Below are 26,895 nucleotides of genomic sequence, written 5' to 3'. Positions count from 1 at the left end.
ATAGCCCCCATGCTCCCCACAAAAAAAATTACAAATTGTTTTGGGCAGTGGCCAGTACAGATTTGAAAAATTTTTTCATAATTACAATAACAAAGAAATGAAATGCACACACTTATCGATACGATGTTGGTCAAGTGTTATTTTTCTCTGAGCCAGCCGGCGCACGCACCTGCCTGCGGTGTGAGTCATTGTCTGTCTCTTTGTTGGCGCGCGCCGTTATTGGGATTAGGAGACCTAACATCTACAAATTCACCTTGCCGAGAGGTCCCTGTCCTGTAGGAATCCCGCCAGTTCTGATGCAATTCAGGTCTGTCATTTTGTCGGTAGATTCCATAGTTTCTTTCTTGTCGGCCACGTGGTGGAGAATTTCTCCCTGAATCGTAACTGAGCGCTGGACCGTTGCGTCTTAAGTTATTCTGTCTCCCTTGATAATAATTATTTTGGTTTCCATATTGTCTGTTTCTCTGATTGTCTCTGTGATAGTCATTACCGCGGAGAGGTGATCTTTCCCTGTAATAATTACTACTCTGCCAACGGTTGTCATACGGGTTGTGTCCGTTTTGGTCACGATTTACGTTGTACGAATAGCCTTGTCGTGTATTATTTCTGTCATCGCGGAATTGTGACAGGTGTGACCTGTAATTGTTGTGTTCTTGTTTTCGCGTTCGATTGTCAGTGTCAATTTCCAGTTCTTGTAACAGTCCCTGAAAAGCTTCAATGTCGTCTTTGCATCGTCCTGCTAAAATAATCTGTCGTAAATGTTCAGGTAGTTTGATCAAGCAAATGCGGATGAGTTCTGAGGAGCTGTATGGGTTTGAAAGATACTGATTCTTATGTAACATGTCTTCAAAATATCTGACAAGACTGGAAAATTCAGATTGTTCGAAATGTTTCATCATTATGATGCTATGTTTTACTCGGCCTTGTGTGGCTTGGGACCAATATGCTGAGAGGAAGGCATGGTAAAATTCTCCTTCACTGTGGCAATCGTGAATGACCGATCGCATTCTTACAGCTGGTTCATTCTCTAAATAGCCACACATAAATTCTAATCTGTGCTCTAATGACCAGTTGGGAGGAAAACAATGAGAGAATTGATGGAGCCACGCTTGTGGATGAATGTCGTTGCCAGAATTCTTAAATGTTTTGAATTTTCGTGCAGTAATAAACAGCTTATAGTCAAAATCATCGTGTCGGCGGGTAGCATATCGGTCATTGTTACGTCGTATCGGCGGTTCCATCTCAAAATTCGGTGCACCTTGCCAATTACTTTCATGATTTCCGAAATGCCCTGTGTTATTATTTTGTGGTTGTTCTGTATTGCTATGTCCCTCTTCCCATACTGGGGCGCGAGTGTCCTCTGAAATATGTAATTCTTGTATTACTTGAGCCAACTGATCTTGTACTTCCCGCATTTCTCTTTTGTACTGTGTGTTGATTTGATTTTGATTCTGTTTGAATTTCCTAATTTGTTCATACTCTTCAGTGTCAGTGAAGGCTACAGGTTTTGTGTCATTCAGATCATCATCTACCTTCGTAGATAAGTTAGTGCACTGATCTGAAAGTTCGGCTACTTTATCCGATAGTGAAATTATTTCCTCTGTGTGTCTTTCTGAACCAATTTTCAGAGTATCTATTGTGTCCTTTAAGTTCGCTTGAATTTTTGCAAGTTGCGTAACCGAATCGGTAGATGCAACTGAGTCAATTTTAGGTTGCAAGGTCACATGATTTTCATGAACAATAGTTTGCAGTTCTTTTATGGCTGCTTCGTGATTCTGTAATGCATTTTCATGCCGCGAAAAAATAGGTTGGAAATGCTCACAAATTTGTGTTTTTACGTCATTACAGACTTTTTGATATTTCGATTCGATGTTATGTAACTCAATAGTTAAATCTTCACGTGTTTGTTCAAGTGTGGTGTCTAACTTTTGAAGCTTTTGTTCCATTTTGTCTAACGTTTGAAGCTTTTGCTGTGTTTGTCTCTGATTTTGTTCCATTATGTCTAACTTTTGAAGCTTTTGCTGTGTTTGTCTCTGATTTTGTTCCATTGTGTCTAACTTTTAAAGATTTTGTTCCATTGTGTCTAACTTTTGAAGCTTTTGTCACATTTGTTGCATTAATTGTAATAACAATGCACTGGTGTCTGAAACATGTTCCTTAGTGCTATTCGGCAATGCATTTGAACCGGCTATATTCGCAGTTCGAAAAACAGAAAGTGTGTCTTGACTTATTTGAGAAAACGGTGAGGACGCTAAATCTGAATCTACAGTATTTGCAAGATTGTGTCCTGTCATTTCGGAATCCTGAGGCGAGCTGTTGCCGACCGATCGATCGATAATGCTTCCCTGTTCACTAATTGTTTCACTGCCTACATCATTATTTGCAACTCGCTCCATTTCCCTATTCGCTATTACCAAATTACTACTTTGAACATTAGTGAATTCATTACATGGTGACGTTAACACACTGCTTTCGTCTTCACTGTCATTTCTCAGTTTACTTTGGAGCCTAGTATTACGTTTTTCACACGCCATTATTGTCACAATTTTTCATACGACAACACAGAAAAACACAATTTGAAGAACAAAAATAAGAGAACACATTAACATAGCACTGAAAATAATATCTAGTAAATTGCAAGCGCAGCTGCGAAATACTTGGAGCAAATCTACATGCATGCCACAACTGTTGTACTGTACAACAATGAAAGACTACAACTACAAAGGAAATTCTCTATGATTATGCGCTAGCAATAAACAAAGGCTACACTAACTACACAAACTACAAGAAAAAAATCAGAAGATTCCAGTGAGGTATCCTGGCAGGGTCGCCATATGAAACGTCCCCTTAGAACAATTTTACATGACTGGTCTATGTGAAACGTCCTCTTTGAACAATTATACACGAATGTGCTTAAACTGACACACAATATCTTTAGCGCAACGCAATCTGACTTCCAAAAATCCCTACGAAAGAATGGCCCTGACTATCATTAACCTATACGTTTCACAAATCACTTACCTCACAAAAAATCTTCGTTACTCAAGCTACTGCAATACAGCGAGCGCCACTACTGCCAGCTAAATAAAAGATTCAAACTACGGAAGGCACTAACTACTGATAGGCACAGTTAGCAAATGAAAGATTTTAATAGAGAACAAACAATGTATTTACCTTTATAGTCATAATATATATATCAGTTCATGACATCCAGTCTTACAAATTACAAAACTCCGCCATCTCTCTCCCCACGTCCACCACTGCTGGCGGCTCACCTCCAACTGCGCAACGAAACGCGCTGTTGGCATCCAGCTGCCGCTGCTCAACACTACAATGGCAGACAACAATGCAAACTAAACACAGACTGCGCACGGCACAGCCAGTGATTTTTATACAGAGCGCTACGTGGCGGCGGCGTTACCAACAAAAAAACCTAAACAGCTTACTTACACAATGAATTCGAAAGTAAAGTTCTATGTACTGACTTGGCAGAAAATCCTAAGAAATTTTGGTCCTATGTGAAAGCGGTAGGTGGATCAAAACAAAATGTCCAGACACTCTCTGACCAAAATGGTACTGAAATAGAGGATGACAGACTAAAGGCCGAAATACTAAATGTCTTCTTCCAAAACTGTTTCACAGAGGAAGACTCACTGTAGGTCCTTCTCTAGATTGTCGCACGGATGACAAAATGGTAGATATCGACATAGACGACACAGGGATAGAGAAACAATTAAAATCGCTCAAAAGAGGAAAGGCTGCTGGACCTGATGGGATACCAGTTCGATTTTACACAGAGTATGTGAAGGAACTTGCCCCCCTTCTTGCAGCGGTGTACCGTAGGTCTCTAGAAGAGCGATGCGTTACAAAGGATTGGAAAAGGGCACAGGTCATCCCCGTTTTCAAGAAGGGACGTCGAACAGATGTGCAGAACTATAGACCTATATCTCTAACGTCGATCAGTTGTAGAATTTTAGAACACGTATTATGTTCGAGGATAATGACTTTTCTGGAGACTAGAAATCTAGTCTGTAGGAATCAGCATGTTGTTGTTGTTGTTGTTGTTGTTGTTGTGGTCTTTAGCCCTGAGACTCGTTTGATGCAGCTCTCCATGCTACTATATCCTGTGCAAGGTTCTTCATCTCCCAGTACCTACTGCAACCTACATCCTTCTCAATCTGCTTAGTGTATTCATCTCTTGGTCTCCCTCTACGGTTTTTACCCTCCACGCTGCCCTCCAATACTAAATTGGTGATTCCTTGATGCCTCAGAACATGTCCTACCGACCGATACCTTCTTCTAGTCAAGTTGTGCCACAAACATCTCTTCTCCCCAATCCTATTCAATACTTCCTCATTAGTTATGTGATCTATCCATCTAATCTTCAGCATTCTTCTGTAGCACCACATTTCGAAAGCTTCTATTCTCTTCTTGTCCATACTATTTATCGTCCATGGCTACACTCCATAAAAATACTTTCAGAAACGACTTCCTGATACTTAAATCTATACTCGATGTTAACAAATTTCCCTTCTTCAGAAACGCTTTCCTTGCCATTGCCAGTCTACATTTTATATCATCTCTACTTCGACCATCATCAGTTATTTTGCTCCACGAATAGCAAGACTCCTTTCCTACTTTAAGTGTCTCATTTCCTAATCTAATTCCCTCAGCGTCACCCGACTTAATTCGACTACATTCCATTATCCTCGTTTTGCTTTTGTTGATGTTCATCTTATATCCTCCTTTCAAGACACTGTCCATTCCATTCAACTGCTCTTCCAAGTCCTTTGCTGTCTCTGACAGAATTACAATGTCATCGGCGAACCTCAAAGTTTTTATTTCTTCTCCATGGATTTTAATACCTACTCCGAATTTTTCTTTTGTTTCCTTTACTGCTGCCTCAATATACAGATTGAATAACATCGGGGAGAGGCTACAACCCTGTCTTATTCCCTTCCCAACCACTGCTTCCCTTTCATGTCCCTCGACTCTTATAACTGCCATACGGTTTCTGTACAAATTGTAAATAGCCTTTCGCTCCCTGTATTTTACCCTTGCCACCTTTAGAATTTGAAAGAGAGTATTCCAGTCAACATTGTCAAAAGCTTTCTCTAAGTCTACAAATGCTAGAAACGTAGGTTTGCCTTTCCTTAATCTTTCTTCTAAGATAAGTCGTAAGGTCAGTATTGCCTCACGTGTTCCAGTATTTCTACGAAATCGAAACTGGTCTTCCCCGAGGTCGGCTTCTACTAGTTTTTCCATTCGTCTGTAAAGAATTCGTGTTAGTATTTTACAGCTGTGGCTTATTAAACTGATTGTTCGGTAATTTTCACATCTGTCAACACCTGCTTTCTTTGGGATTGGAATTGTTATATTCTTCTTGAAGTCTGAGGGTATTTCGCCTGTTTTATACATCTTGCTCACCAGATGGTAGAGTTTTGTCAGGACTGGCTCTCCCAAGGCCGTCAGTAGTTCCAATGGAATGTTGTCTATCCCGGGGGCCTTGTTTCGACTTAGGTCTTTCAGTGCTCTGTCAAACTCTTCACGCAGTATCGTATCTCCCATTTCATCTTCATCTACATCGTCTTCCATTTCCATAATATTGTCCTCAAGTACATCGCCCTTGTATAGACCCTCTATATACTCCTTCCACCATTCTGCTTTCCCTTCTTTGCTTAGAACTGGGCTGCCATCTGAGCTCTTGATATTCATACACGTGGTTCTCTTATCTCCAAAGGTCTCATTAATTTTTTTGTAGGCAGTATCTATCTAGTGAGATAAGCCTCTACATCCCTACATTTGTCCTCTAGCCATCCCTGCGTAGCCATTTTGCACTTCCTGTCGATCTCATTTTTTAGACGTTTGTATTCCTTTTTGCCTGATTCGTTTACTGTATTTTTATATTTTCTCCTTTCATCAATTAAATTCAATATTTCTTCTGTCACCCAAGGATTTCTACTAGCCCTCGGCTTTTTACCTACTTGATCCTCTCCTACGTTCACTACTTCATCCCTCAAAGCTAGGCATTGTTCTTCTACTGTATTTCTTTCCCCCATTCCTGTCAATTGTTCCCTTATGCTCTCCCTGAAACTCTGTACAACCTCTGGCTCTTTCAGTTTATCCAGGTCCCATCTCCTTAAATTCCCACCTTTTTGCAGTTTCTTCAATTTTAATCTACAGGTCATAACCAATAGATTGTGGTCAGAGTCCACATCTGCCCCTGGAAATGTCTTATAATTTAAAACCTGGTTCCTAAATCTCTGTCTTACCATTATATAATCTATCTGATAGCTTTTAGTATCTCCAGGGCTCTTCCATGTATACAACCTTCTTTCATGATTCTTAAACCAAGTGTTAGCTATGATTAAGTTGTGCTCTGTGCAAAATTCTACCAGGCGGCTTCCTGTTTCATTTCTTAGCCCCAATACATATCCACCTACTAAGTTTCCTTCTCTCCCTTTTCCTACACTCGAATTCCAGTCACCCTTGACTGTTAAATTTTCGTCTCCCTTCACTATCTGAATAATTTCTTTTATTTCATCATACATTTCTTCAATTTCTTCGTCATTTGCAGAACTAGTTGGCATATAAACTTGTACTACTGTAGCAGGTGTGGGCTTCGTATGTATCTTGGCCACAATAATGCGTTTACTATACTGTTTGTAGTAGCTTACCCGCCTTCCTATTTTCCTATTTATTATTAAACCTACTCCTGCATTACCCCTATTTGATTTTGTGTTTATAGCCCTGTAGTCACCTGACCAGAAGTCTAGTTCTTCCTGCCACCGAACTTCACTAATTCCCACTATATCTAACTTTAACCTATCCATTTCCCTTTTTAAATTTTCTAACCTACCTGCGCAATTAAGGGATCTGACATTCCACGGTCCGATCCGTAGAACGCCAGTTTGTTTCCTCCTGATAACGACATCCTCTTGAGTAGTCCCCGCCCGGAGATCCGAATGGGGGACTATTTTACCTCCGGAATATTTTACCCAAGAGGACGCCATCATCATTTCACCATACAGTAAAGCTGCATGCCCTCGGGAAAAATTACGGCTTTAGTTTCCCCTTGCTTTCAGCCGTTCGCAGTACCAGCACAGCAAAGCCGTTTTGGTTATTGTTACAAGGCCAGATCAGTCAATCATCCAGACTGTTGCCCTTGCAACTACTGAAAAGGCTGCTGCCCCTCTCCAGGAAGCACACGTTTGTCTGTCCTCTCAACAGATACCGCTCCGTTGTGGTTGTACCTACGGTACGGCTATCTGTATCGCTGAGGCATGCAAGCCTCCCCACCAACGGCCAGGTCCACGGTTCAAGGGTGGGCGGGGGTGGGGGGTGGGTTGGGGGGTGGGGAATCAGCATGTGTTTCGAAAAAGACAGTCGTGTGAAACCCAGCTCGCGCTATTCGTCCACGAGACTCAGAGGGCCATAGACACGGGTTCACAGGTAGATGCCGTGTTTCTTGACTTCCGCAAGGCGTTTGACACAGTTCCCCACAGTCGTTTAATGAACAAAGTAAGAGCATACGGATTATCAGACCAATTGTGTGATTGGATTGAAGAGTTGCTAGATAACAGAACGCAGCATGTCATTCTCAATGGAGAGAAGTCTTCCGAAGTAAGAGTGATTTCAGCTGTGCCGCAGGGGAGTGTCATAGGACCGTTGCTATTCACAATGTACATAAATGACCTGGTGGATGACATCGGAAGTTCACTGAGGCTTTTTGCAGATGATGCTGTGGTGTATCGAGAGGTTGCAACAATGGAAAATTGTACTGAAATGCAGGAGGATCTGCAGCGAATTGACGCATGGTGCAGGGAATGGAAATTGAACCTCAATGTAGACAAGTGTAATGTGCTGCGAATACATAGAAAGATAGATCCCTTATCATTTAGCTACAAAATAGCACTCAGCAATTGGAAGCAGTTAATTCCATAAATTATCTGGGAGTACGCTTTAGGAGCGATTTAAAATGAAATGATCTTATAAAGTTGATCGTCGGTAAAGCAGATGCTAGACTGAAATTCATTGGAAGAATCCTAAGGAAATGTAATCCGAAAACAAAGGAAGTAGGTTACAGTACGCTTGTTCGCCCACTGCTTGAATACTGCTCAGCAGTGTGGGATCCGTACCAGATAGGGCTGATAGAAGAGATAGATAAGATCCAACGGAGAGCAGCGCGCTTCGTTACAGGACCATTTAGTAATCGCGAAAGCGTTACGGAGATGATAGATAAACTCCAGTGGAATACTCTACAGAAGAGACGCTCAGTAGCTCGGCACGGGCTTTTGTTAAAGCTTCGAGAACATACCTTCACCGAAGAGCCAAGCAGTATATTGCCCCCTCCTACGTATATCTCGCGAAGGGACCAGGAGAATAAAATGATAGAGATTAGAGCCCACACAGAAGCATACCGACAATCCTTTCCGCGAACAATACGAGACTGGAATAGAAGGGAGAACCGATAGAGGTACTCAGGGTAACCTCCGCCACACACAGTTAGGTGGCTTGCGGAGTATGGATGTAGGTGTAGATGTAGGCCTACTGCAGCGTAACAAGATCCAATGAATTCACATTGTAGTGTTGACATTATAAGCTTCCCATTATCATTGATGGAAATCGCGTTTCTTGGCGTTCACAGCGTAGCGCTACCAAGCTTTGCTTCCCTTTCTCTGATGCCGGCAGACGAGACGTTGCTATGGCAACTGGGAAAGCGTTGCTTCGCGCATGCGCGGTGCGACGCTACTCGTGTCAGCTGATCGACGCGTGGATGTAGGTGGCAGTGGCGCCGCAACGCGCTTCAGTTGTGCTGACGCAGCCGTCGAGGAAGGACTGTTGCGGCGAGCGCCTCTGAGGCTGTCTCAAGTTTAAGGTAAAGCCAATACTCAGCGCCTACTGGAACAATTAAAATTAAAGTGCGGCAACGTTTGTTGATTGTTGCCAGGGTCACTCTGTATATTTTTTTTTGTTTTTACAGTTTTCGATTTGTTATACGAAAATATATTTGCATCGAAAAACGAAATTGTGATATCGAATGGATGCTCGCTGTCTTGCTAAATGTGTAATAATTGTGCTTGATACGTTTCACGTGCTCCGAATAATCGCCAGAATTGTCTGTCTGTCGATGTCGTCCAAAATATGTTAGCGAAAGTGAAGGAGTAAGATACGTGGCCAAAACCAGCGCTACAGCCGCAAAGTTGCGTAACTGCCCGGCTCGCTTGTCGGATCGGCGCCTCATTCAAAACTGGTTTCCTGACTTTCTCAGCGTCATCTGGCTCTCGATACGAGTTTGTTTTTGCATATTACTTTCAGGATGATAATCCTGTTCCTTTTACGCAACAGAAAGTGGTTCTTATTGCGGATTCTGGAGGACGTACCAGATTTTTTTGCTCTTAACAGTGGTCAGTTATGATCACTCGTTGCTCGATGACATACGGATTTGCAACGTATCAAAGCAACGTTCTAAAGGTTTCCAGTACCAAACAAGACTTTTCTTTTTCTCTCTTTCTAACGTGTTTTTCCTAAGGTACATCGAGCACAAAATATCTCCTTGAAGGCTTCTTTTTAATTTTATTTGAACACATATTGTGCTGTCACTATTTATTTGCGACTAAAGTATTGCACATGCTCTAAGTGAAAAACAATGACAGTGCTCTATAGTACACATTGTTTCACCAGGTACTAAATTTGCATGTTAATAATTTGGTTGTTTGATCCTATAGACATGAACAGCACAAACGCCCAGGTAGCCAGAGCGTTTTGCGTTTAAAGAGTGTGGCACAACTTCGCCTACCACATGCTTGTTACGTACGCCTCGTGTTTTTCGTTCTGTCGTAATGGATGTGAACGGAAAGCGAAAGACGTCGATCTGATGTTTTGCACTGTTAGACTGAGAAGGCACCCTGGTGGCCGTATCGATTTAACTCAGACGCCCGCCACCGCAAGATTCATAGAGTGCCGGGAGCGGTGCTGTGTAAAAACAACTCATTAAGCAGTTCCGTGGATGCACATCGCGTTTCCTGCAGGATATATAACAAGACTGTGCTATGGAGCATTGATTCACTCACCCAAACTTCGTGTCTCGATTTAACAGTGAGGTGGCTACATAGAAGCACTTGTTTTACAGTATTACGTTACGTTTTTATCTTGAACTGCTTATATTTACTACGGAGTAGCATTATATGTGAGTAATAAAATTCACTGCTTCTGAATTTCTGCGCTGCTTAACGGTCAACTGAAATACCTGTAAGGGACAATTTGTGGGGCTAAAAGTGGAATCACCACATAGGCTCAGTCATAGGAAAAGCATGTGGAAGGCTTTAGTTTACTAGGTTACTGGAAAAATTTAACCAGCCTACAAACGGGAACTGTGCGTCACATCTTAGAATTTTACTGAAGTGGGTGGAACCCATACGAAATGTTTTTTTATAGTACCAACAGAGAATATTGAACGCATACAAGTTTCACAAACTGCGATATTGTCGCGAATAAAACAGTGACCCTTATATACAATAAGTTTCCTTTAATTTACGTCTATGGTCATAAACGTTTTGTTAACAGTCTACCGGTTTCGGTCTATAATGACCATCATCATATATGCAGCAAAAAATGGGAAAAACATAAATACACCCGCAGATTGTCTACAGCCTAAAAACAATTGCATAGATGATAATGAAAAGTACTATTTGTAATTTTCATTATCGTCTATGTATTGCTTTTTAGCTGTAGACAATGTATTTCCCATTTTTTGCTCCAGATCTGATGATGGTAATTATAGACCGAAACTGGTAATCTGGTAACAAAAAGTTTGTGGCCATAGACGAAAATTAAAGGAAACTTATTGTATACCAGAAGTGCTGCACGAAGAGAGAGCGTCATCGAAACGCCGAAAAGCCTGAACTGCCGTCAACTGCCCTGTAAAGCCTGCTTACAAAGTTTCAAGAATCATTATTAAGTCAGAAATCTAGGTATATACCACAATCTCAATGATATCGCTTCCGTAGAGACTGCAAAAACAAAGAACTTAAGTCGAAAGTATATCTGTTTGACCTCAGACTGAATTAACAATTACAAAAATTTTGTGGTTGGAATAAGACAGATTAGCTACAGCGCACACGAGGGCAATTAAGCTATTCTTCCCGTGCTCCGAAATCGAATGCAGTGGGAAATGGTCTGTGCCACGCATTTAAGTGGTTTGCAGAGCATGAATGTACAAATATGTTTCCTGTTTTGATATGGTTTGGTCAAGCAGTGAGCAAAACGGCCGAAACTAGAAACCATTTTTGTAAAAGAGCGCGCAGTAAATCGCTGCGATGAGTCAGACAATTGAACTTTTTAATATATTCTTCATTGTTGAATATATGAATGCATTGTTGTGTATGGTGTCAGATTTCCTGTTAAAACAGCTATAGGTAAGTAATTTAAAAGATTAAATTTTTAATTCATTTCAGTATTGGTTCTTCTGGTTAGTAAGCTCTTACTGCACCGGATATATTTTGGATACTAGAGATCAGCAGTGTGATAGCGATAGATGCACACCCATGATGAGACAGCTGTTGTAGTGGTATTTAGTTGCGAATATCAGTTCCGAAAAAGATACGTTCATGAGTGATACTCAAATACTGGTTTCATGGTGTAGTGAAGGCAATGAAAAACACAGGAACATCTTTGATATTTAGGAGCACTTACGTATGACGTATCGCTGAAAAACGATAACTGCAAATTACATCCGCGATTCTGTGACAAGCGTGATATGCAGCTTGCTGATATTAGTTCAAATGGTTCAAATGGCTCTGAGCACTATGGGACTTAACATCTGTGGTCATCAGCCCCCTAGAACTTAGAACTACTTAAACCTAACTAACCTAAGGACATCACACACATCCATGCCCGAGGCAGGATTCGAACCTGCGACCGGCTGATATTAGTATCAACGGTAATATTGTTCCAGATTCTTCCGAATTTTCCTTTCCCTAAGGGCCTCCTATTCTTTTAAAGCTTCCTTACACCGAATCTAACATAAAAACAGAAAACTTAACAGACCTTGGAAACAGACATCAATAAAACCTGTGAATGTTAACAACACCGCACACTAAGGAAAAAATTATAGTTTTTACGTGCGAAAAAGTTGGAAACCTCTTATTAAACAGGAGTAATTGCTTTCTTTCATCACTCGTTATTTCAACGTTACTGCATCAAACTATGCACTTCAATTTGTAAGTTCTTATAATGGTTGTTGATTACTCTCACGCAAACTTTCGCCTTTCATGACAATAACCGTAGAATTCTACTGTCAAATAGCGAATGGTTTATTAAAATTACGAATGTTGTGGTCAATGATTTAGCGTCCTTTTAATTGTTGAGCTCATATTTCTTGTTCGTTTCGTATTTACGATCTTGAATTGTGTTGCGACTCCGGTTCGCATTGTTAATTGTTTTTGTTTCTGGTTGTACTAATATCTCTTCTCTGTAGATATATGCTTTTCTGTGAATAGTGGTTTCATGGTTTCTCCACAAATCTTTTCTTTTTAAAATGTTTTATTTCCGATTGTTGAACCTTATTTCCTTCCAGGTCTTTCCTGACCTCTTTAATGTCGTAATTGTGTGAAAACTGTTTCCTTAAGCAGCGCAAAACAGATAATTCGTATTTCCCTACGTGATAGCGAATCTGAAAGTTTGCTCAACGCTTAGCTTCCCAGGTAATGTTTTGTCCCACTCTGCCCCAGGCGCAGTCTGACAGACCGCTATGTTTAAATAGCCATAAAAATTACAGTAAAACAGTTCAGTTTTATGTAAAAGATTACATTAATACCACACAAAAAATATATTCAAATAAATTTCGAAGTTAATTTTTACTAAAAAATCTCAACAGAAAACTGCGCAAAATGAACATAATATTACATGATAGGAATAATGCTATGAAAATTCAAATAATCTGCACTCTTTAATTTTGCTCTTCGCTGTTACTAGACACGTAATAATAACAGCATAAACTCCCATAACACAATAAAAAATGAGAATTACACTAGTAATTCTCAAGTTTTTAGTTTTCTTCTCAAAGCTTTCTTTGCATCCGCTGGAAATTTTTGTAGAGAAATCAAGCTAGATTGCCTTCTTGCAACCATGACAAATATAAGGCGTCTGTCTCTTCTTTTCTTGGGTCACAGGTGGAGTATGTTTTGCGTTCTTCCAATCGTTCTACGACGACTTCTACTCTTCGTTCCCCTAAACCCAAAACACGGTGAATAGATACACCGCTATGTGGTAGTTGTTGAGTAGCATTTTATCTGTGTCGTCACCAACAAGTTAGCAAGCTTCTTCAAAAAATTAAAGAGGCTCGTTTTTGTAGGAATTGTGAAAGCCAAACACTCTCACTCCACTTACGTCCAACATGCGGAAAAACAATACCATTGGCCTTCGTTGGAAGGCTTCAACGGCCAGCAATATTTGCTTCAGCTAAATATGTTTCTTGTAGAACCTTTAGCTAAAGATTCAGTGTCTACAATTCTGGCTTTGATCAGTTGTTCCATTCAAGGATATCACAGGTGGCAAAACAAGTTCGTCTTCACTTTCGCGCTGTTGCTGTTATGAATTATGTTCACTTTCAATTTCGTTGTTATTGTCTAATCAAACATCACTTCCTAAACTGACCTCAAATCATTTTAAAACAACTTGGTTACTGAATCCATAACGCAAAATATCTCAGAGACCGCTAGCTCGAAAGAAGCCGTAATACTATAGGTTCACTTCATATTAAAATGGCTACTGACAAAAGAAATCACTGCAGCTTCCAGAGCGAACAACTAGATAACGCTGTAATCTCCTACCCCATCCATACGCGTTAACTACAGAATAACAATAAACGCTAGCGGTCTGCGAGACCGCACCCGGGACGTTGAGGGTTAAATGTCCAGTGACGGGAAACTAGTATTGCAAATAATTATCTCACCGCACAGCAAAATCCGTATTGATTTCCTTATTCAATGTGTTTACAATAAATTGAAACGACATTAATAATTATCTCATCAATATTTTCAAAAACTTAATTATCTGAATGAGTTACGTTATTGTTGCAATGTCTGTGTAAACCAAGATTTCAAAGAAAGGAAGTGAAGATGTCCTACTGCACATTCCATGGTTATGCCTGAACGGGATTGTGATTTACTTAAACATCGCATGAGAATTTCCAGAGAGATTGAGAGGCGGGAAGTCACTTATTCTAGTAACCAGTATTTCCTGAAGAATTTTTGGAAATATTGGGAATAGTAACGCAGTAATTTAGTGCCTGGGGGACTACATCTTGAGGTTACAGTATAAAAAGAAAACTAACATTTGGTGCTGCAACACATCTTGTTATTACAATAACTCTGTGTACGTGTATTAGTGTACACTGGATTATCTTTACTCTCTGTGACTGTTTGACCGATGACATTTTCTGTGTTGTTACCTATGAATGGGCGAGATATCAGACAGTAAAGTCTCAAAATGCATTGTGGTTTACAGTTTTTGCGATAACGTATGTGGCTTTATACGCTGGCGCCGTGGGGATTTGCTGCAATCGAAGCGAGGTCGCAACGCTATCAGAAATCTTGCTTTGCTGACACCTGCTTGTTCAGTTTTGTATAACATAGGTTTTTATTCTCTTTCTTTGGAATACTCTGGGCCAGCAAAAACATATCCTTATGCCCGTTCATTTCGTGAAAATTAGAGTTTTGGTGACAGAGTCCAATCACTCTGGCATATATGCCACCAGCCGTATGCGATGAGAACATCGCACGCAGTGTTTTTTTTTTTAATTTCTTTTTTAAGATTATAGTTATTTGACAATGTGGAAGATTTTAAGTACGAAACCTTGAAGGTTATGTTTTTAAAAGCCTCTCGACTTTAGAACATTATTTCATTTTAACACTGTCACCCTGAATCACTATGAGATGATTTTTGGATAGTGATAAAAGCTGTTTCCGCCGATTATCCCTGGTATGGAGCACTTGCTTCGGGTCCTGTCAAGAATTACTTCACTGTAGACATGTTCGATGCTCATCGATATTTACAAAATATAGAAGGTTGTAGTTGAAACATTGATCTACATATATACTGCACTAGCCACCAAGCGGTGTGTGGAGCAGGATACGATTCGCGCCAAATTCGTATTTCCCCCTCTCCCCCCCTCCGCCGAGCACTTAATTTCCCCTATCTTCGAATGGTGATCTTTGCGCGATTTGAAAATTGGTGGTAATAATATATGCTCTACATCATCGGTGAAGATCTGATTTCGGAATTTGGTGAGCAGCCTCTTCCGTTTAGCGCGTCGTTTGTAAATGTATCCCACTTCAAACTTTCTATGAGATTTGTAACGCTCTCGCGATGGCTAAATGTACCAATCACGAACCTTGCTGCTCTTCTTTGGACCTTCTCAATCTCTTGAATGCCGCGCGGGACTAGCCGAGCGGTCTTAGGCGCTCCAGTCAATGGACTGTGTGGCTGGTTCCGGCGGAGGTTCGAGTCCTCCCTCGAGCATGGGTGTGTGTGTTTGTCCGTAGGATAATTTAGGTTAAGTGGTGTGTAAGCGTAGGGACTTAATATCTTAGCAGTTACGTCCCATTAGATTTCACACACATTTTTGAATCTCTTGGAGACCCAACTGGTAAGGGTCTCATACAGACGAACAAAGACTGCACGAACTAACGTATTGTAAGCAGTTTCCTTTGTTGAAGGACTGCAACGCTTCAGGATTCTACCAATAAACGGCGATCTTGCCCGTTACTTGTGTAATCTGATCATTCCGTGTGAGATCATTTCGAATAGTCACACCCAGATACTTGACAGATTTTACCGCTTCCAAAGACTGGACATTTATTTTCTACTCGTACATTAATGGGGTTTTCGCCTTGTTATACACAGTAGGTTACACTTACTGATGTTTAGAGGTAACCGCCAGTCATTAAACCACGCATTTATTTTCTTCAAATCCTCACTGATTTGTTCACAACTTTCGTGTGGTACTACTTTCCTGATATTGCAATATCGGTACCGAAATTTTGAAACATCGCAACGACAATATTTTTCGGCGAAATATCGACCTTCGATGTTGGCAAAAGAAGACAACATGCTACCGCTGTCAATGTTTTCGCTATTTAAACGAGTTTTTTTCTGAACATGCGTCAACCAACACCAGGAAACACATTTGGAATCGTTAAACACGACCACGGAATGGGAGAAGCAGCAGTATTTTTGAAAGAAGACCGGAACATTGACGATTGTTGTAGCTGAGTGTCGAGTAAAACTCCGCTAAGTGACCAAATAATTTGTCAAACTTTACGAGTTATGTCAAATATATAACTGTATGCGGCTTTGTTCGGCGTGTTTGTAGAGCGTATTTAAGAGAAATTTTGATGGAAGTCAGATTTGGCAAGACGGCGTTCGTTGTTTGTATTGATGTTTCGCCGAGCATGTTGAGCGAGTTTTATTACAATTTATTTGACTGAAATTTTCCACAACTATGGAAACTACGATCAACGATAAGAACAAAATGGCACAGGCTATCGCCAAAATGCTAGAGGTGTAGCGTCTTACCTAGCCGTATAATACGCAGCAAGACGTTAAGAAGATCAATATTCTACGCACAAGATTACAAGAGGGGAGTGCAATAAAATTAAATCCAAGCTCTCTGATTCTTTCATGGACGTTGTACGGTCTAATTTCCAACGATGGTTTATAATGAACAGTCATCAGAAGATCAGGTAGAACATAAATTTTCGAGTATTTCTGTTTTCAGTTTCAACGTTAGGGCGGAGAAACAAACAACTCATTCTACATCTACATGACTACTCTGCAATTCACATTTAAGTGCTTGGCAGAGGGTTCATCGAACCACAATCATACTATCTCTCTACTATTCCACTCCCGAACAGCGAGCGGGAAAAACGAACACCTAAACCTTTCTGTTCGAGCTCTGATTTCTCTTATTTTATTTTGATGATCATTCCTACCTATGTAGGTTGGGCTCAACAAAATATTTTCGCATTCGGAAGAGAAAGTTGGTGACTGAAATTTCGTAAAAAGGTCTCGCCGCGACGAAAAACGTGTATGCTGTAATGACTTCCATCCCAACTCGTGTATCATATCTGCCACACTCTCTCCACTATAACGCGATAATACAAAACGAGCTGCCCTTCTTTGCACCCTCTCGATGTCCTCCGTCAATCCCACCTGGTAAGGATCCCACTCCGCGCAGCAGTATTGAAAGTTTAATAGTCCGTTCGGAAAAAGTTGATGTAATCATCATGTTCTGAGTGTAATATTTCCTTTAGCAGATTTTCATGAGTATATTTCTCTCAGTTTCAACCCCTCTCAAAAATGTGTTAGTAGATTGTAAACAAAAAGTTATGGGATTTGTAATGTTAATTATTGTTGTATTTGTTGATTAATAAATATTCTGAAAGTGTTTGTATCGTCCTTCTTACGCCTTTCTATAAATTCATAGTGTAACATTTCTTTGAGATCGATTGTTATCAGTTGTCGATGTTTAGACGTCGATTATGAAACTGAATTTAGCATCGATGATGTACTCGAGATGCTTTTGTTTGTTCCGTATTGCCTTAATAGTATTGAGCTCTTTAAGTACCGTGCGGGAATGTTACAGTGTGCTAATATGTCTTTAAGATTTTAAAAAAATATGAGCAAAATGTGTCTTTCTTAAAGGAAACATTTTGTGACAAAGCTCACAGTGTCTTACATCCGTGAATGCTGTGTAGTCAATAATTGGGTCTCGAAGGCCATACCGGTACTTGAAATTTCGTAAGATATGCTCAGATTACACACTGCTTTTACCACTTTTCGCAATTTTGATTATTTTCTTTGTTCTATAATCCTGTCGAAGTACTTTTTCACTAATGCTGTACCCATGACAACTCAAACATTCTCGATTCTTATGAAGTAACACAGGGAGTTTTGAGTGAAGGGCAGATATATTTTTTATAAGGGATTAAATTGCATATTCCGCCAAATTTCTCTTAGTTAAATAAAAAGGAAGCGTCATTTACGAAATGCAGCTACACAGTTGGCTTGACATGGTAATGTCTTTATGCCTTGAAGACACATGAAGTCTTCACGCCTATCAATTGTGTGCTGTTCTGAAAACAACACTGTAACTATACCAAATTGGAGCAAGTAACATGTCTGACACACGTTTTGTTCAGAATTAAGTGCATGCAGTAACTTGCAGCGTAAATAAGTTGTTTGTAAAAGTTTGTTAGAGAGCAAACTTTTCACGGAATTGTTACTACAAAGGCTGCTGCCTTTTTGAACCCTATTCAACTAGATTGTCGCATAGTTTGACGCTGCTTTTTTACCACTGTAGCCGCTTGAAGTGTTATGATGGCATATTTCTCGTAGTACTATGGAAACCTCAAGGTTCAAATGGCTCTGAGCACTATGGGACTCAACTGCTGTGGTCATCAGTCCCCTAGAACTTAGAACTACTTAAACCTAACTAACCTAAGGACATCACATACATCCATGCCCGAGGCAGGATTCGAACCTGCGACCGTAGCAGTCGCACGGTTCCGGACTGCGCGAAACCTCAAGGCAAATTTTACCAACCCAGTGCTGCCAGTCTCTAACTGTAAAGGTCTACAATACGTTTCAATCCACATGCACGGCAAGTTAAGGTAAATTCCTCTCATATTCGTCGACGTGCGGTGTGACCAAGACTTTTCATGATTCAAGCTACTGTTCCAGGAACCTGTGCTCGTATCTAGCCCTTTTGTAGTGACATTGCAAGATAAATGTTTTAAAATAAGTAAGATGAAGTCGTAGACTGTGGGGCTGCGTTCTATTTATGATGACACCTCTATGCTAGCAGGGAAATCAGGGAAACATTTGGAGAACTATTCCGTAGCGGCATTACTGCGATGGAAATCTGGAGAACTATTGCGTAGCGGCATTACTGCGATGGAAATATCCAGTCTACAGTAATGTGAAACGGAGACAACCGAAATACTTGACATTCCTGCAAGAACTACTGATGGAAGTAATGGAAGATGTGACGCTGACGCTCTTTCAGCAAATGTGGTTCTAACATGACGGCATCCCCGCACATATTGCACGCTGCGTCCGCTAACCTCTCAACAAAACATCGGGTGAAAGGTGGATAGGTCGAGGTAGACCAACTACTTGGCAACCATGATCGCCAGATTTGACAACCATGATCGGCAGATTTGACTACTTTTGAATTTTTCTCGTAGGTCCATATGAATAATCTCTACTACGAGACTCCTGTATAGTCAGAAGAAGATCACTTGCACGATTTCTGGCGGCAGCACAAATTGGGGTTTGTGGTCCGTGTGCACGCGAGCAGCATGGTCGCTGTGAGCGTACCGTAAAGCGGGAGATTTGAAAGGGCACTTCAAACTTATTTTACATCCAAACGGTACATTTCTGTACGTTTGTTGTTTGTCACTACTGTATCAATGAAGTCCTCTCTATTATCCCCAGAATCCCGCAACGGGAAGTACAATAAATCTTTAAAAAATATGTAGAAGATTCCTCAGGAGAGCAAGGCAGCGAAGATGTCATCGAGGAACTAGTTATCGCGCACACCAGTCACCGGCATGTGTTGATATGTTATTAGAGAATGCAGGACCAAATTCGTTTAGCTATACTGAGTCTTTTTACTCTTCGGGAAATGTGTAGCGTCGTTGGCAAGGAAGTGAACGGAAAACAACCCGAAAAATGGACGAGTATTTCCCGAAAACGAACTGAAAACAACTGATAGGAAATACAGTACGTGTCAAGCTTAATTCTGTAAAAAACTTGTCAGTATCCGGCACGTAAATCGTAAGTACTGCCCAACCACGATATTACTGAACCTCGCCTTCCGTGGCCATTACCGGAAACAACGGTGACATTACAGTAAACAAAAACCATATCAATTTTTTCGACTTTATATACATTGTGGAAGTCCGAATAGCTTCACGAGCAAGGACAACAGAACGCATTCTGATGGCTTCAAGCGCACAGGTAAACACACGAACCGACGGGAGCGTCCACACCCCCCAGATTTAATAATGTTGTGGTCGACTAACACTGCGATGGTTGTCAAATGTGATATGCTAGTGCTGCATGTACAGAAAACAGCAGTTTCCTACAAAAACGTGTACTTTGGATTATATGTGCAGCGTGGCGTCCGCAGTAACCTGGAGTACTTTGGATTATATGTGCAGTGTGGCGTCCGCAGTAACCTGGATAATTGGGAGTCTCCCGTGTATCGAGTAAAAGATATGACAGACTGTCGTCAGCGAGGTGAAATTACCATTGACGTTAGAAATGTTGCATTTCTCTCGAACATTAGCAGAGTGGTGCGTGCACCACCTGTGCAAGTTTTCTATTTGTGAGAAAGCCATGTGCGGAACGCTGAAATAGAGAACGGACTAGTAGGCGTGGAGTACAAAGTGGGAGTTTTCTGTGGCGGCGCAGCAAGAAGAGCTGCTCCCGGTGCAGGAAGTGTGTGTGTGAGGGGGAGAGGGGGATCCTGCAGATAATGCGCCAACGCTATTAAAGCAGCGCCCTAGGACAGCGTGTTCACACAGTTTCACTCCTGCACTTTAGCCGCAAGCGTTACAGTGCATGCTACTGAGTATCCACTTTCGATCCCCTAAATCACTTTTCAGCACTTAGGGGAGAAAACAGTCACTTTCTCTTCTGCTCCGTACAAAGAAGAAGGTATTGGATTATGTCAAATGGAAGAGGAGAAAAGTGTGTGAGTGTGTGTTTTGTAGTCTCTCTCTCCCCCCCCCCCCCCCCCACCCCCTCCTTCCTAATTCCAGTTATTGTCCACAATAAGCAAAGTCTTAATTGAGAGGAGCGAGGATTACAATAAATTTTCTAGTTCACTTAGCTTTTCGTGTAGAGTTGGTTCCAGTTCTTCTTGTCTAGGTGTCTCATTTTTGAAAGCTGAAATTCTCACATTTTAGGTCCTCATGGTTGAATTGATCTAAATAAATTTAAAGATTGTTGGTTGCTTCAGAAGTTTTGTCGTTGCGTTAATACATTGTGTCACATTTTAGTATATTATACGGTCTTTTCACATTAACAAAGCCGAGATTACATCATTCGCCCAAAATACAAAAATATGTCCGATCACATCAGAGGCATCCTTACTACTACTTCACTCTACGGTAATAACCATATTCCAAAGGAATTACAATTTTTCTTGACAAATGAATTTCTATTAATTTCCATTATTATTTCGTAAGTGAATCCATAAATAAAGATAGCAAACAGTACAATATTCCGTAATTAATAATAGAAATTTTTAGTCTGCCAAATAATTCGCAATTTCAAATGTTTCTAGTAAAAAAAAAAGTAATCGTAACTGTTGATTCAGAGCTAGCACTTATCGATTGTAACATCGGAAATTAAGTACTTCCTTTTCATAATGACGATGAAGAGGGTTATATGAGCGCACGACGGCAAGGTCTTCAGCGCCCGCTCAGTAACAGATTGAGACGGGTGTCAAGAAAATACTCAGAACTGTAAGATGAAACAGAATGTAAAACACAGGTAACAAGGTTGGAAAAATATATGCCTACCCACACTGAAACGTGGACCGTCAGCAGTTTAACATGGGCAACACAAGAAGAAAGTGGTAGAGGGAGCTAAAACAATATAGCAGATGGAAGTGGCCGGCTGACCGGAAGGAAAAAAGGGAAGGAGTCAGCCACTCTGCAATACACTAAAACCTCCAGCCTAAAAGTTTAGGCCAGAGTCCAGACACATCACAAAACTTAAAAACCCTAGACACACACGTCTCGTCATTAGCTAAAACACAGAGCAGATCCCCATAAACTTGTGCTTCTGTCCTTGCATCACGGTATAAAATGCAGTCTGTTAAAATGTGCCGGACAGATCTGCACACCACAAGCATCACAAAACGGGGGATCCTCCCACCGTAATAGAAAGCTATGTGTGATAGGACAATTTGATATTGAAATATAACATATTGTGTATAAATTTATGGAAAAGTTTACAGAAAACCAGCTGAGATAATACTGACCTCTCCAAAATTCGAAAAATAATATTTGTATCGACAAATATTGTCGAGGAAAAGTAATGCTAGAGGAGGATGTCCCGTTACTGTGTGTGTGTGTGTGTGTGTGTGTGAGAGAGAGAGAGAGAGAGAGAGAGAGAGAGAGAGAGAGAGAGAGAGAGAGGAGGTCACACTATTTCGCTTAATTGCGTAACATTTATATTCACACGTATAGTTGCTAAGTTGTGTACTTCATAACTTCTTGCTGTTAAGAGATGTCGGACTCAGTTTCCCTATGCATATAAAATATGTTAATTTTTTCGGATTTATTAACCAAATAAAGCGAAAAGGGAAGGAAAGTGAGAATAATAGATCACTTTGCCCCGTGACATGAGCAGATGTTAAGGTAGTTACGGTAACAGGTCGCCTCGTAGTCTGATAGCATGCCGACGGCGAAATAGTTCTGAAGCAGTAATCGCCAGATTGTTAACAGAATCGAAGGCACGTGTATAAAACAGCTTCAGGCTTCTGTTTATTTTACAAACGATTTAATGTATCAAAGTTTGACCTTAAGCATGTAGGCGATAAAAAGTTTAGAAACGGTTTAGCCGCGCTGGATTAGCCGAGCGGTCTGAGGCGCTGCAGTCATGGACTGTGCGGCTGGTCGCGGCGGAGGTTCGAGTCCTCCCTCGGGCATGGGTGTGTGTGTTTGTTCTTAGGATACTTTAGGTTAAGTAGTGTGTAAACTTAGAGACTGATGACCTTAGCAGTTAAGTCCCATAAGCTTTCACACAGATTTGAACACATTTGAGAAACGGTTTGAAATTATGTGTAAAGTTTGTCGGAAGTCGCTAAGTGCTGCCTTTCTCAAACACTGGATGATGAAAGGCCGGGTATTTGCGCGCTGTCAGTTACGATGCAACAAAATAATCACACAGTTCCTAACTGCAATACAGGCCCGATTGTGTTAAACCTTGCCGGTCGCTGTGGCCGAGCGGTTCTAGGCGCTTCAGCCCGGAACCACGTGATTGCTACGGTCGCAGGTTCGAATCTTGCCTCGGGCATGGATGTGTGTGATGTCCTTAGGTTAGTTAGGTTTAAGTAGTTCTAAGTTCTAGGGGACTGATGACCTCCGATGTTAAGTCCCATAGCGCTTAGAACCATTTGAACAATTTTTGTTAAACTTTTAACATAAGATTATTCCTATTTATGAGTAGATTATGACAGCATTTTAAATTTTTAAATTCAGTCAATAATTACACGAAATATGGAATCAGTTTCTTGTTGCCCTTCATGCTGTTAGATACGCAACTTGCACCTGGTCCTGAGTATATCAACCAGGTTAGCCGTTTAATAACATTGATGGTCAGACACGGTTTCTACCGAAAGTTTGCGAGGAAATGGCTATTTAGCTGTGGAAAGGCTAAGCGTAATATCTCGTCGACGGCAAGGTTGTTAGTGTCGAAATGTGGGGTTTTCAAAAACGTACGAAACGACACTGAGGGCCTAATTGAAGTCTTTATCCAAAAGTAATTATCTAGGGCCTGAGCAAAACTGTCCACTGTTTCACGAGCCGAAGGATCCCGTCTTCCCAGAATTTCTTTGACAGTGATAAGAGCCAGTCTCCTCCACTGTGTCCCTCAGTTCCTCGTTAGAGTTCAAGCGCCCCCCTTTAAGCAGTTTTTTTAGCGGGCCAAACACATGGAAGTCGCAGAACATGTCCAGATTGTAGGGCGGATGCCCAAGCTCCTCGCACTTCAACTTGGCCACAACATTTTGTGTGACATTGGAGACGTGTGGACATGCGTTATCGTGGAGCAGGATCCCTGTTCCCGTGGGCAACATAGGCTGTTTCGTGCTGATGGACTTACGTTAATGACTTTTCCATGCTCGAGGTATTCAATGAGTATTGAATCTCGGGTGTCGACAAAGAGGGTGAGCATTATGTTGCATGTTGAGGGCACATCTTTGAACTTTTTAGGGGTAAGTGATGATGTATGCTTCCACTGCCTAGATGCCACTACTTTATCCCAAAGCAGCTCATGCAAATTTCAACCGGTCTAGTTTTTACAACGTTCCGTACCTTTTCATTTGAACGACTCTTATGAAATACCGCATACAACACGGACAGCGAAGGAAATCAGTCAGATCGTATTCCATGAAATCATCGAAACATTCGTTTCAGTCAATTTAGGGAAACAACGGAAAACCTAAATCTTATCGCTTGACAGGTGACATAAACCAGAACACCACTTCGCTTGGTTTCACTGCCTGTCCTCCATTCATAACACTGGAGAAAGAAGCAAATACTCCTCATTACTTACTGCACTATTACTTTCACTCCGCTACAAAGCGCACTATCCATAACGCAGTCTATTGAGGTTATAGGCACGCAGCGTGACTTCTCTACGTTGTTCCTATTGTCTTATACTGTACTTTCTTTCTTTGACGGAGAAAAGATAACGCTTCAGCGTTGTTCCCTCTTTCTAATACGGTTATGAAATGACTGACTATATTATAGTCCGCTCCACGAACGATGGCGCGTTGCGCATGTCGAGGCACAGGCGGGGATGGTATTGTTGCCGATTCCAAGCAAGAGTTGCGGAACATGAATGCTTGTCGCTTGATGAAAGTGTGTACCCTGCAAATTATGTCTCTTTCTTCCTTATGCAGAATTTGTCGATTGTCACGACCATCAACGTTGACAACTCCCAACTAATGGAATAAAAATTATCTAAACAACTCGCTACGATCACGTTTCATGCTGGCATTAGCAACGGCCGCTCAGATCACTAGTGAAAGCTCATTGGCTGTCGGAGTGTGCGTGAGGTAGATGAGCAAAAGAAGCCTAGACGCGATCGCCATCGTTCGTGACTCCAGCTATAGAGTTAAATAAACCTACCAACATGCTCATATCAGTCTTGGTTGGTCAACATTTCAAACAAGGAGCGTGCACCTCTTTTCAGTGGAACGAAATTCTATAATCGGGAACTGTCATTTGTCACCCTCCGAAATTTCTATTTCATACTCGTCTTCAACTACTTGTTCATTTTTCGCAGTTTCCACAGCAAATCAAACATTGGACTCCTCCAATCACCACGTCGGGCTCATGAAACTTGTTTCGTGTACAGATTCCTGCAGAATCTCCACACATACATATAGCAGATTCTGATCATCGAGCTATTTGGTATGCGCTTTGTCATCAGGGCAGGAGGAGGAGGCAGTTTCTTTCGCTTTTTGATGATGTTCATTAAGTCTCCTGTTTGTGGTTGCTTAATGGTGGAAAATATGTAAATGGTTCCGGCTCCGTCAACAATAAATCGCTGTCAAAAATAAATTGTTTCTCGTCGCAGCAGAAGAGCAAATTGTACCTAATAACCTCAGACATTTATTTAAATGTGTCTACATGCGAGATAATCTCATTACAAAGACAAAGAACGCGATTAGCGGTAAAATTCAGCAATCTATTATCATTGTAAAAATATCGAGGTGCTGTACTATGGAACGGGACTAAATCGAGAATAGTGTAGTAGGAAAGATGAAAAGAAATCTTAAAATTTGTTGAAGTAGTGGTCCATTTGTAAATAAAACTGCATAAAAATCGCTAGACCTGCCAATTCTAGAGCACAGTTCCAACATTTGGAATCCACATCACGCAGGTATGACATCCTGTAAGAAAGTGTAACAAAGATGCCCTGGGAAGTTAACTAGAAATCTTTCGAAGAATGTGAGGTAAATTTAGGGAGCTGGCATTTTACAAGATATTCTCACCCGTTATGCACTGAATAGTTGCCGATGCGTGTACAGGATATATCACAATTAAAAGCGAAAACTGACGCTGGTGAAAGTACACCACAAAAGAAGCAAAAGCGTTCCAGTAATCTTTGGTCCGCAGACGAGCTGTCTGCGAGATAACGGCGAATGTGTGGTTACCTCGGTATGTAGTATTGTTCTAGTTAGTACAAAGGCATTTGTTTTAAATTTAAGCATGTATGGGCTCAACATACATGGACTACCTCAGCAATAAATACATTATCTTTTTGAAAGTATCCGGATACCTGTTAATGGACATTGATATCTAGTGTGTCCACCCTTCACGTTTATGACGGCTTGAAATCTACTAGGGTGTCTTTTCAGTGAAGTGAAGTGTCTCAATGCCTGTGAAGAAAAGGCAGACCATTCTTCCTCAAGATCTGAAACCAGAGATGAGAAAAAACATATTTGTATGATGCAAAAATTGGAAGTTGACCCTAAATAACGAAAAGTGTGAGGTTATCCACATGAGTGCTAAAAGGAATCCGTTAAACTTCGTTTACACGATAAATCAGTCAAATCTAAAGTCCATAAATTCAACTAAATACCTGGGAATTACTATTACTAACAACTTCAATTGGATGGAACACAAAGGAAATGTTATGGGGAAGGCTAACCGAAGACTGCGTTTTATTGGCAGGGCCCTACACGAGCTACCCATCATGCACCATAAAGACACGCTAGAAGTCGTCTTTCAGCATTAGCCGGCACCCATCATACACGTGTCACGTTCCCCGACGTTCAGAAAGGGACTTGGATAAAATTTGAGCCCGCACAGACGGAAAGTTTATCGAAAAAGTTTACTTCCCAAATACTTTTCTATTAAGTAGATTAATATTCCATACTGAACCCAGTGGCTGTTAGTAACCAAACATTCGAAATTATCTTGCAAACTGTTGGTTTGTAGATTCATGTTCGCTCGACGTTTTTGAGTCTACTGTCGTATACTTTCATCCCAGTCTGCTTTCGCTATTACGATACTCCCTGTATATGTACTGTGTAACATCATATAAAGCGACCGCTTTTTTTTTAGGAACTTGTCAAGTAAG

The 26,895-nt window shown here is 40.9% G+C and overlaps 1 protein-coding gene across 2 annotated transcripts in view; it reads left to right on the top strand.

Moving 5' to 3' along the window:
- The first annotated feature begins 8,784 nt into the window (after positions 1-8,784).
- The window catches only part of LOC126336397 (protein quick-to-court), a 334,356-nt gene continuing 316,245 nt past the window's right edge, over positions 8,785-26,895 (top strand). Inside the window, exon 1 of one of the 2 annotated variants that reach the window (XM_050000076.1) lies at positions 8,785-8,878. The gene's annotated coding sequence lies outside the window, so the exon portion shown is untranslated. The remainder of the gene's footprint in view (positions 8,879-26,895) is intronic. The other variant, XM_050000075.1, reaches the window with a different exon arrangement.

This window comes from Schistocerca gregaria, chromosome 2 (genome assembly GCF_023897955.1).
Source record: "Schistocerca gregaria isolate iqSchGreg1 chromosome 2, iqSchGreg1.2, whole genome shotgun sequence".
Lineage (NCBI taxonomy): Eukaryota > Metazoa > Arthropoda > Insecta > Orthoptera > Acrididae > Schistocerca > Schistocerca gregaria.
Note: the sequence above shows the minus strand (reverse complement) of the source record. Positions and strands in the feature narration are given on the sequence as shown.